The following is an 11,785-nucleotide window of genomic DNA, read 5'->3' on the forward strand; positions in this document are numbered from 1 at the left end:
CAACCCTGAGATCAAGGCCTGAGCTGAGATCGAGAGTCAGACGCTCAACCAACGGAACCACCCAGGCGCCCCCAGACGCTTTTTTTAAAGAATGGAGGGGAAGTGAAAGCCGGAGGAGACCGGGCTAATTGGTGGGGGAGGCTCTCAGGGAGACGGAGGCCCCACACAGCAGACAGGAGTCCAAGGCCAGGAGGCGGGCGTCCCGGGGCTTTGGAAGGCCTCGCGGACACACGAGGGTGCTGAGTGGGACCGAAGCCAGGCTGCGTGCTGGAGACACGGATTCAGTAGGTCTCGGGCCCTGGAGCTGTATCTGGCAGCTGGCGGAGGAACCAGAAATGAGCCCGGGACAGCCCCCGGGGAAAGCCCACTTCCTCCAGGACGGTAGGAGAGCCTCGGTTCGCAGAGCGCCCTGTCTGAACAGGCCTGTATCGGGGCGTCGAACACGTCAGCTCAGGGACTCTGTCACGGCTCGTGGAGGCTCGTGGAAGCTCGGTCCCGGGGGGGTGGCGCCATCAGTATTTTTTGGCCGTCCCCAGCTGAGTAATGCACGACTCTGGTGGTGAATGTCCTGCACTTACAGCCGGAAACCGTCCGTGACCTTGAGAGCAGCTTGCCGGGGCTCAGGCTCCCTAGCTGTCCCGAGCTGGTGGGGGTGGGGCGGGCTGGCAGATACACTCCCAGGGGCACTGGTAGACGGGCGAGGGGCCCAGCCCCGCAGACGTCCACCTCTTCCCCAGTCGCGGTGGGGGAGATCATGGGTGGGACTGCGACTTTCACTTTACGTTTCTTTTCCCTGAGCGTCCTTTCTTAAGCCCTGCTCCTTCCGCAGCTTGTCTTTCTGAGCAGACATCAGCATCGCTTTGGTCCCCGCTGACACCGCTTCCCTGCCGCCGAGCAGCCTGGGGAGGGCGGGGTGACATGCGGCAGACTCTCGGGCCCCCCAGTGCGCTGGGCCACCGTGAGAGGTACGCGTGCAGAGGTCGGGAGCAGCGCTTTGCACGCCGCACAGTGCCCAACACATGCAACCAGCTGTGGCGGACAAGACCAGGCGGGCAGCTACGTCCTTGGTGCATTTCTGGCTGCGATTCTATCTTCTCTCAGGGGAGCTCTCGGCTGAAAGCGTAAGTGGTTAGTGTCCTTGTTTGCTCTGTGCTGGTCATGCGGTTCTCAAACTCCGACCCAGGCGTTATGCTGGTGGTTTCCCTCGGAGATTTGCAACTTGTCGCCGGCATCAGTCCTGGCGCCGCTAGAAATCTATCGCCACGACTTGGCGGTTGATGCACCACTTCTGATGAAGACATCGGGAATCTGCAGATAAAGGGCTAGAAGAGCACACGTATCCCAACTTCAATTTCAGGCTGTATTGTCCCTTGAGGTAAATATTGATTTGGTATTTAAGTTCCATCAATATTTACCTCTTAAGTCAATAAAGCTTGATGTCTATCTCCACTGACATGGTATCTGCTTAGACTTCCTTCCACTTCCAGCCTGCAATCAAGCAGTCTAGGGAAGAGAATGGGTTTCGTGGGCAGGAAGGACTCCGGGGTCCACTGACCCCTCCTTGGGCCATGGTGCCCTGCATGGTTTCCAGGTCCTGCGCCCCGAAGTGGGATGGCTCTGTCTTCACATGGATAGGAGGGCGGCGCAGGTCTGTTGCCTCAGGTGGGTGAATGGCAACATCGGGAAGACGAAACATGGCTTCTCCATTTGGACAGACAAAAAATATTTGCACTGATTTTGGCTGGCACTGCTCAGAAGCAAATTTCTGGGGAGAGTTATGAAAACAATCAGATGGCCTTAAAACTGGGACCAAGGAGTTGAGGGCTCTGGTTTCCACAGGTGGGGCCCTGCGGAGGGAACAGGAGGGCCCCTGCAGGGCCTCGCAGCCTGAAGGAGCCCGTGGGTCTCTCAAGCCCCAACCGGCATACACCCCGCCCTGGGGGGCCAGCACCAACGCCCCCAGCTGCCACCGGACCCTGGGAGGTGTTCCAGGGTCGCATCATGGGAGGGGAGAGCCGGGAGGTCAGCTGGGCTAAGCTTCTCCACGTATAGAGGACAGAGCTGGGAGGTTAGCGGGGCTAAGCTTCTCCACCTACAGAGGACAGAGCTGGGACGGGCTCTCCCGCTTCCCAGGGCGACAGCCCTTCCTCAGTGCTGTGCTTAACCAGCCAGCCGAGGCTCTGCACGCTCAAGGGACAGACCTGCACAACCTTCACCAGGCAGGGCGGTCAAGTTCACATGTCAGCATGGCTGAGGTCCGGGTGCCCAGACGTTGGGTCTGACAGCACTCTGGGTGTCCTCGGTGAGGGTATTTCTGGATGAGATTGGCATTTGAATGTGCATGCTGAGAAAAGCAGATTGCTTTCCCCAGGGTGGGAGGCCTGGATAGGACAGAGGGGCTGGCGGAGTTTTCCCACCGGGACATCGGTCTTTGGCTGCAGTCGACGGTGTGACCCACTGGCCCTCCCGGCTCTCCAGCTTGCACGTGGCAGTTCGTGGGACCTGCCGGCCTCCGAAGTCATGGGAGCCCACCCTTCATGTGCACGCGTGTGTGTGTCTCTATGTCCTACAGCTGTTTGCCATGAAATATGCACGTTAGAATATAAAGGATTTATCAACGTTATTTTTAAACGAATTAATAAACGAATTAATAAATATGATTAGATGTTCTCGGTTTTTATTTTCCAATACAGAAAATTTCTTTTTTCTTTTTTTAAGATTTTTATTTTATTTATTTGACACAGAGAGAGACAGCGAGAGAGAGAACACAAGCAGGGGGAGTGGGAGAGGGAGAAGCAGACTCCCCACGGAGCAGGGAGCCTGATGCGGGGCTCGATCCCAGGACCCTGGGATCATGACCTGAGCCGAAGGCAGACGCTTAACAACTGAGCTGCCCAGGCACCCCTAATACAGAAAATTTCTAATTGGTAATTTCTAATGTGGCAAATATCAATAGGTATAATTAACAGGAAAAAATGCTCTTTGGGTCCCCCCAACTCCTGAGAGGCATGCTCCAGATCGCGGCTCTGCGCCCCTCACCCACAACAAACCACCACCTTCTGTTCCTCAGCACCTGTCACGTGGGCCTCCCAGGTGAGGGAAAGAACAGCAAACACATCGGGCTTTCCATTTCCCAGGCTCTGTCCTAAGCCCTTTGCAAATATTAACTCACTTGATCCTCATGTGATGCCAGGAGGTGAGCACTATTTATTACCTCCCATTGACAGGGGAAGCACAGAGAGGTTAAGGCACTTGCCGTTGGTCACAGAGCTGGGAAGGGGCAGAGCCAGGATCCACAAGCAGCCAAGCTCCAGGCTCTTAGTCGCTGGGCTGTGCTGTCTCCACGCCAAATTATCAGTTACCGATGCTCACTGGTCCGCGTCGTCTCAAACTACATTTGTGCTTTAATACCAGTCTTTGATGTCCTGGCTCCGTGGTTCGCAGTCACAGGGGGTACGGCCTCCCGGGGCTGAAACCTAACAAATACACAGCCTGGGGGGTGAACAGCAGAATCTTACTTCCTCCCGGTCTGGAGTCTAGAAGTCCGAGATCGGGGTGCGGGCAGGGTAGGCTCCCCCTGACACCTCTCTCTTCGCCAACGGCTGTGTCCAAACCGCCCCTGCGCATCAGCACACCAGACCTTCGTTAGGGCCACCCTAACCCACTGTGCCTCATCTTAACTACTTGCCTGCAAAGATCCCGTGTCCAAATAAGGTCACATTCGGAGGTACTGGGGGCTAGGACGTCCACATGTGCATGGGGAAGGGGGTGCATAATCTGGTCCCTGACAGTATCGCACACCACAGTTGTGCTCCTGATACCACTGAGGGTGTGGGGAAGGTGTCCCCCTAGGGCCGGCCTGCAGACAAGTCTTCGGAAGGGGTATAAGCCCATGCAGGGGCCGGATTGAGTTAGTCCCGGGTTTGCTCTGTGTTTCTCTCTCTTCTCACTCTTCTCCAACCCGGCTGGCGGCAGGGAGGGGACGTGAAGACTCTGTTTCTGCAGTGAGCCCTCGTCCTGCCCACCTGGACACAGGGGCAGTGACCTCCCCGGCGCCAACACAGTTTCTCCAGGCAACCCCGTAGAGGCCAGGCGCCGCTGGGAGAGGTCTGTCTCTGACCAAGTACTCCCTAGAGTTCTTTGTGGTAGGGCAGTGCTCATATCCCACTTACGGGGGTAAACTGAGGCACCATGCAGTGACTCAGCAGAGGCCATATCACAGTTTCCTGGGAAGACAGCTTCTGTGTTCTTGGCCCACACAGAGCGGGGTCACCAGGGGAGCCTGGCGCCTTCCACAAAAGCTGTTTTGTAAAAGTAAGATAAAATAACGTGCAGATTTACAGAAGTGAGAGGCTAGGGGTTGATTATCGGCTACTCAGAAGGCCTCCCCGAGAGGTTCGTGTTCAGCTGGAAGGCGCCGCGGGGTGCTGAGTGCCAGGGGCCGGGCCGGCATGCCCTTCCTCTGCTCTGACACGCCTCCCAGTCATGTTTGTTCCTAAAACTTATCACAATGTGCAATTTAATTACACAATACACCGACTGTGGCCATTGGAGTTCTGTTTCTATGAAAACTGAGTCGAACGACTTTAGAAAGATTCCATAACGAGTTTGCCTTAAAAAAAATTGCCATTGTATTAGCTGTGGACAGGACACTTGTAAAAAATAGGGAAAATCGTAAGTAAAATCTTAGAAAAAAAACCTTTTAAAAAAAAAAGGGACGCCTGGGTGGCTCAGTCAGTTAAGCATGTCTTCGGCTCAGGTCATGACCCCAGGGTCCTGGGATCGAGTCCCGCATCGGGCTCCCTGCTCAGTGAGGAGCCTGCTTCTCCCTCTCCCTCTGCTGCTCCCCCTGCTTGTGCTCTCTCTCTCCCAAATAAATAAAATCTTTTAAAAAAATCATAAAATGTAGAAATCATAAAAATGTAGAACTCTATGCTAAGATTACATTCTATCTTTAGTTCTCAATCCATTTTATTTTTAAAATTTTCTTATCGAGGTAAAAAATCCATAAAACTAATCTTATTTGTACAGCTTGTGTAACTACCATGTGATTTACAGTAGAGAACATTCCAGAACCCTAGCAAGTTCCCCAGTACCTTTACCAGTGAGTATGTCCCATTGAGTTATTATTCCTATGCATCCTGCTTTAGGGACACCCAACCTGGAAATCCCAGACTGTCACCACAGGTGTGGTTTGCACTAGAAAGGACCGACAGTTCCTGGCAGCGACCCATACTCCAGGAAAAGGCCATGGCCCCACGCTAAAAAGAGAAAAGTGCAAGTGTGCATTGGTATGTCCAAAATCCAAACAAGATATTTCTTTTTAAAAAAAGCTTTTAAAAAAAGCATTCCTGGGCGCCTGGGTGGCTCAGTTGGTTAAGCGACTGCCTTCGGCTCAGGTCGTGATCCTGGAGTCCCTGGATCGAGTCCCACATCGGGCTCCCTGCTCAGCAGGGAGTCTGCTTCTCCCTCTGACCCTAACCCCTCTCATGTGCTCTCTCTCATTCTCTCTCTCTCAAATAAATAAATAAAATCTTAAAAAAAAAAAAAAAAAAAAGCATTCCTTGCTTTCAGGACTAACCAACCAGCCGAAAAACCTCTGTGAAGAGGATTTCTACCGTAGTTGAAATAGTAAAATGCACTTTACTTTGCAAAATTTTGACCTATCAGAGCCTTGTCTAGCTATTCCATTCCAGAGTTATCTTTAGTCTACTTGTTCAGTGCACAACATACTCTACAAGTCTGGGCCCCCCTGAGCACAGCACAAGGCATCTTGTGGCCCTTCTCTGTGTGAATTCTGTTCCTCAACAAGACATAGTCACTGAGACCAGTGAAGCCTTAACTCCCTGCACATAGTAGGTCCTTAATGATAAGTGTTAGTCAACCTGGAACCAACTTGACATTTGTTTCTAATTTTGAGGAATCAACAGAGATGCAGCCCACCTGGACGTGCTCCTTCCTCTCTCTGTGCACACTGAACATCCCCTCCCCTGACACTTGGGTTCCTGAGGTCATGGGGCAGAAAGACCATGACCCCTTTGAGGGCAGGACTGTGTCTTTTCATCTCTGAGTCCCAAACAGCATGAATCAAAGAGTGGATTCAGCCCCACCTGTCTCTACCAAATCTTGATGTTCAAGATTGTGAGCCCAAGGACCAGGCTGGTGGATGGAATCGTGCCCCCCCAGAAGCTACGTCCAAGTCGCCAATACCCATGAATGTGACCTTATTTGAAAATGGGTTCTTTGCCGACGTGATCAAGTGAAGGGTGTGGTTGAAGGGTGGGCCCCCACCACCCCCACCCAACAGCTGGTGTCCTCACCAGAGAGAGGAGAGAGATTTGGGCCACAGAGAGGAGCCGGCCCCGTGAAGAAGACAGAGGGGGCCGCGCAGCCCCACGCCACGGAGCGCCACGGAGCGCCACGGAGCGCCACGGACCGAAGCGTAGCCGGGAGCCAGCAGCGAGGCCGGAACTTCTCGAGTCCTGCCCAGCCTGCAGGAGGAGATTTCTGATGCTTTGAGCCACCCGGTGGGTCTCCTGCTGGTAACTTGAGGAGCACCGAAGAGCCGGGCCCTGAACACCACTGTGGAACGGAGTCAGCGCGCCCACCACAGAAGCCCGCGGTGGCTTCTTCTATTTGTTGAGCTCATCCCGCGGGACGGGCCAGCTCTGCCCGCGTGGCTGAAACTCTCAGAGCCCTGGTTCTGGGGGAGAACGCGCGAGGGCCCTGAGGATGCCCACCACCCTCGCCCCTCCAGCTCTGCTCCTTGGTGACCCAGCTTTGCCAGGTGCTATTTGCCTGGGGGGGGTGGCGGGGGTACCGGGGGCCACCCACCCGCGGCTGACCGACGCCTGTCAGGAGACGCCTGGGCCCAGGGCCCACTGTCCCACGTGAGGGTGTGGTTGGCTGGGCTGGGCTTCAGGATGGTCCTGGAGGGCTGAACCAGAATAACTGAATTACATCGGCTTTCTTTTCCCAGTGTACCTGTATTTCACTCAGAGCTATGAATCTTAAGCCCAGAAGATACCCTGAGGGTCTATAAGAAAGCCCCTCCCCGCCATGACCTGCTCCCGCCTAAGGTCGGGGAGCTGGTGCCTTTAACCCCTCTGACAGCCGAGGAGCCCCGGGGGCCCAGGGTGGCCGGGTCAGGTGCCTTGCCCAGGGGCTCACAGGCGGCCGGTGGCAGAGCGGGCTCGAGTCCCCGACACCTAGTCCTGGGAGACCAAAGGCCACTTTCAGACCAGCCGCTCCCCAGCCCTGTCCTCCGCCCCAGAGTCAGACTCTACAGCCTCCGTCCTTTCTCTGAAACTGCTAAGCACAGATGCTTCCGTGCAGACTTTGGGGGTGTGAAATCCTGTTACGCGGCTGGCCCGAAGTCGTCTGTGGCATTAAATGTCAGCATGCCCAAGGGCCAGGATGCTTTCCAGGGCTTCCGGGTTCAAAGCCTGGGAGTCTGGAAGATGATGATACCATTTACCTGGATCCCGAGGTTACTGGAGAAGGCGTGACAGGTGACAGGAGCTCAGCATGGAGAAATAGGAAAGAAACAAAAACAATCATTTCAGACCTGATATAACACAATCTGCTTGCAAAGCTGAAATATACCCAAATGAAGCCTCTAAAATGCGTTCTAAAGGGATTTACCTATAAGCGCAAAATAAGGGGTGCCTGGGTGGCTCAGTTGTTGGGTGTCTGCCTTCGCCTCAGGTCATGATCCCGGGGTCCTGGGATCAAGCTCTGCATCAGGCTCCCTGCTCCGCGGGAAGCCTGCTTCTCCCTCTCCCACTCCCCCTGCTTGTGTTCCCTCTCTCGCTGTGTCTCTCTCTGTCCATTAAAAAAAAAAAAATCCTTATAAGTGTAAAATGACATCCAGGCTAACTGTATAAGCACTGACAGAAATGATGAGCTCACCTGAAGGTGAAGAGAGTAATCCTGGAGGCCTTCCTGTAGGAGAGGAGGAGTCTCAAGTCCGGTTTCACAGGCCATGGGCTGGTGATCAGAACATTCCAAAATGAGGAGAAGCTCTAGCCAATACTCAGAAACAGAAGCCTTTTATTCAGAAGTTTTGAGAGAAAACCCTGAGAGAGGAGAGGGAGAGGGAGAGGGAAGGAGGGAGACAGGGAGACAGAGACAGCAGAGACGGAGAGAGCCTTCTCATTTTGCTTGGGAACCAAGCACTCAGGAAAACAATTTTGAATCTCTTCAGGAAGTGTGCCTTCCGAATTTCTTTCCACTTCTCCCTAAGTAAATGGTCTAAAACCTCCTGTCGTGAGGTCTGCATAGTTTCAGCGGTTCAGGTTGGTTTATTTAATTAGAGCGACGATTTCAGCCTGCCAGCCGGAGTCCAGGAGACCTCAGCCCTGCTGCCCTGCGACCCGGCATGGGGGGACTCGCTCACCCTCCGACCCTGGAGGCTATTTTTATCCGCTTGATCTCAGCGTGATTAGTAAAGGCAATTAAGCAGTCAGATCAAAGCTCAGGGCCAGCCGCCTCTCACACACTCTTTAACAACCCTTCCAGGGTTTTCAGAAATGAGCCTAGAAGGAATCAAGCGTGGCCATGAGTAAACATCACCTGAAAATGTTAGGACGACCTCATTCCACCTCAGGAAGAATGTTCCGGAAACTAGGCGCAGGCAGAGGGCCCCGGCCCCCCCCCATATTTTGTCGTGGCCTTTTTTTAAATAAAAAAGTGTTATGTGTTTCCTTATTTATTTAAGTTTCTGAAACAGAAGGACCAGCCAATATTCACAGGCTGCAAAGCAAATCAGTCTGAAGTAATCTGCGGCGGGGCGGGTAAAGGGTTTCAGAGTTGACCACTGCTTCCCTCAGCAGGCCCCTCGGGGGGAGGAGGGAAAGGGCGCATCCTGGCCTTGGGCATCGCCACAGGGCCCAGGAAAGTCGCTGGGCCCGATGGCCAGTGGCCAGGGAGGGAGGCCTAGGCCAGAACCCTAGCCCCATGCCTTTTAGCACACGGGCTGCTGAGGGCCCTGCCCACAGCTAAGACAGAAGGAGAAGAAGGTGCTGGGGGTTCAGAAGCAGGGGTGCTCTCTCACTGACCACATCGTGGGGAGCAGCTCAGACTGTCCTCCAGAATGACAAAGAAAGGCCACATCTGCTGAGTAGGTGCTCGATGCCGCTCTGGCCCAGCGTAGACACCTGCCGCGTGCCGGGTACTGCCTGGAAGATCGTGGGAGGGGGTGGGGGGCTCAGGCTCCGAGGACCCCATCCCGGGCAGCACCATGTAGCAGGTCGCAGCCAAGCAGAGGGAGCAAGTCTGCAGAGCTCGAGGGGAGTCAGACAGAGACACAGAGGAGAGCAGAGACAGAGAGACACAGGAAGAGGAGACAGAGAAAGAGACACAGAGAGACAGAGACAGCTTCATGCCCTAGGTTCCTAAGGAATTCCCTGCCTTATGCCCGACTGCCTGCTTACTCCACCCAGGGAGAGTGTCGGTTCTTCTTTAACCAAAGGCACCTCGATTAAACCCTAAATTAGAACTGAGGAAACTGACCAGTGACACGGAGTCAGGGCGGGGGTCACTGGGGCACTCCCGTGTTGGGGGAAGCCTGGGCACTCTGCGGGAGGACGTGGGGTTTGTTCTGAAGAGCAAATATGGGGGTTCACACACCTCCAACTACAGGAATCTAATCACAGGGCCCCGGGCCGCACTCCGGAGCTGTCCGACACCCCCCAGACCAGTCCACGTGTCCCGCGCTGTTCCCAGCCAGCCACTGAGCCCAGAGCGGACACCCGGGGGTGGGGGGGTGGTGCAGGGGCTCAAAAGGTTAGAAGATAAAGTTCCCGGCTAGAAGATAACTAAGTCCTGGGGATGCCACGTACAGCACGGGGACTCTAGTTAACAAGACTGTATTGCATCCTTGAAAGTGGCTAGGAGAGATCTGACTATGTGTGGTGATGGATATTAACCCATTGTGGTGATCATTTTCCAAAAGATACATGATCACATCATTATGTTGTACTTCTAAAACTAACACAGTGCTATGTGTCAATTAGATCTCCATTTAAACCTTTAAAAATAAAGCACTACTACTCCTGGAGAACAGTGAGAATCGACCCCGGTGGACCACTGACCTCCCCCTTCCCCCGGGGAGCAAAGCTGGGCTGAACCACCAGGGCCCAGGCGGCCCCGAGGCTCTGATCCGGTCCTGATAAGAAATCAAAAGAGCCCACCCCCACCCCAAACCATCTAACCACGGCTCTCGGTCCTCAGAGCCACCTCCCCAGGAGTCAGGCTGTCCAGACGCCCCATCCATTGTCCTCCTCCCCTGAGTAAGTCTGGCGGTGATTGGACACGGGAATGTCGTCCAACAACCAAGCCGTGTGTCTCGCCAGCCACCCACATGGTGTCTGTCTTATCACTTACTCTTGGAGGAATCCTTTGTCAAGGTCAGCATCGTGGATCTTCATAAAAATAGTTAAATTCTGGTTATCCCGGCAATACTCCCCTGACCTGCATCGTAAGCAGCGTCAGCCTAGAATGTTTCCTCATGGACAACGTGGAAGGTACTACACGTTAGATAAATCAACACAGCCTACTCGAGACCATCATGTCCACGTGCGGCCACCAAACAGCCTTGCTCAAGAAGAATATGGCGTTCTCCCCCAAGACCCTACCAGAGGGAGGTGTTCCAGTCAAGTATGGCACGTTTATATGATGGCACACCACACGGGGTTATGAATTATGGCGAGGACAGGTTTTTATTGACATGGGAAATGCCCAGGTCACTTTCCCTTCAGTGGAAAGGTTAGAAAAAACCCCGTCTACAAACAAAAGAACACATGTGGACTCTGTAAGGCTATTGGGGTGAGAGGAGGGACTCCTTGAGTGTGGTCAATCCCCTGAGCGCTCCAAGAACATCTAATTCCACCCCAAACCCTCAGTATAAACACCACACGGAGGGCCCATTGTTTACCACACAGCATTGTTTCCCAGACTGGTTCCTCATGAGCTTCAGCCCAAGGCTCAGGAACTGGGAGGCGCCCCCCTCATACCCAGTCCACGCTGTGGCGGGAGGAGAGGACATGACCGTGTATCCATGGTCAGGGCATTAAATGTGTGGGAGAACCCAGACGGCCCCCCTGCCGTGGCTCGCTGGCTTCAGGACAAGTGACCGAGCAGAGAGAAGTGTCCGTGAAGGGCGGGGGCTGCCCGCGGCGGGTTTCCTGTGCTGTAATGCCGAACATTGGGTGTTTCCTCTTTATTCCTATCCCTGGCAAACTACTCATTTCTTGCCAGGTTTATATCAACTGAGCACAATAAACACAGTAATCTCACTGATGGCAGAAATTAGGAATGTCCTTCCATGCACCGCCCCCACCCCCAGAGTGGACAAATAATTCTGGGGGGGTGGAGTTGGCACCCAGGTGGCATCTGTGGTTTATTGGGGCACCTTTGTGCAGTTCAGTCCTGAAAGCATTTGAAGTGGCTGCCGCCCTGCCCCCCCCCCAGGTGCGTAAACAGCCCCAGGCAGCCTCGAGAGGCCCACGGCTCTCAGGCTTTGTCACCTTGAACAATTAACACCTCACTGCGGACACTTAGCAATCGCCTTTCAAGAACTGGAAAACAGGGGTGCCTGGGTGGCTCAGTTGGTTAAGTGACTGCCTTCGGCTCAGGTCACGATCCCGGAGTCCTGGGATCGAGTCCCACATCGGGCTCCCCCTTCTCTGTGGGGAGCCTGCTTCTCCCTCTGCCTCTGCCTGCCACTCCCCCTGCTTGTGCTCTCTCTCTCTCTCTCTCTCTGTGTGTCAAATAAATAAATAAA

The 11,785-nt window shown here is 54.2% G+C and overlaps 1 long non-coding RNA gene across 2 annotated transcripts; it reads right to left on the minus strand.

Annotated features, from left to right (window-relative positions):
* Positions 1 to 6,798: 6,798 nt before the first annotated feature.
* Positions 6,799 to 11,221, minus strand: LOC144379690 (uncharacterized). 2 transcript variants are annotated; one of them, XR_013443028.1, is made up of 4 exons: positions 10,937 to 11,221; positions 9,060 to 9,179; positions 7,645 to 7,989; positions 6,799 to 7,521 (listed from the first exon to the last, which is right to left on the minus strand). It is a non-coding gene; the product is annotated as an uncharacterized LOC144379690 (long non-coding RNA). The 2 variants fall into 2 exon arrangements; XR_013443027.1 differs by having other exon boundaries at positions 6,799 to 7,989.
* Between the last annotated feature and the right edge of the window lie 564 nt (positions 11,222 to 11,785).

The sequence above is a fragment of the Halichoerus grypus genome, chromosome 12 (assembly GCF_964656455.1).
Source record: "Halichoerus grypus chromosome 12, mHalGry1.hap1.1, whole genome shotgun sequence".
Classification (NCBI taxonomy): Eukaryota; Metazoa; Chordata; class Mammalia; order Carnivora; family Phocidae; genus Halichoerus; species Halichoerus grypus.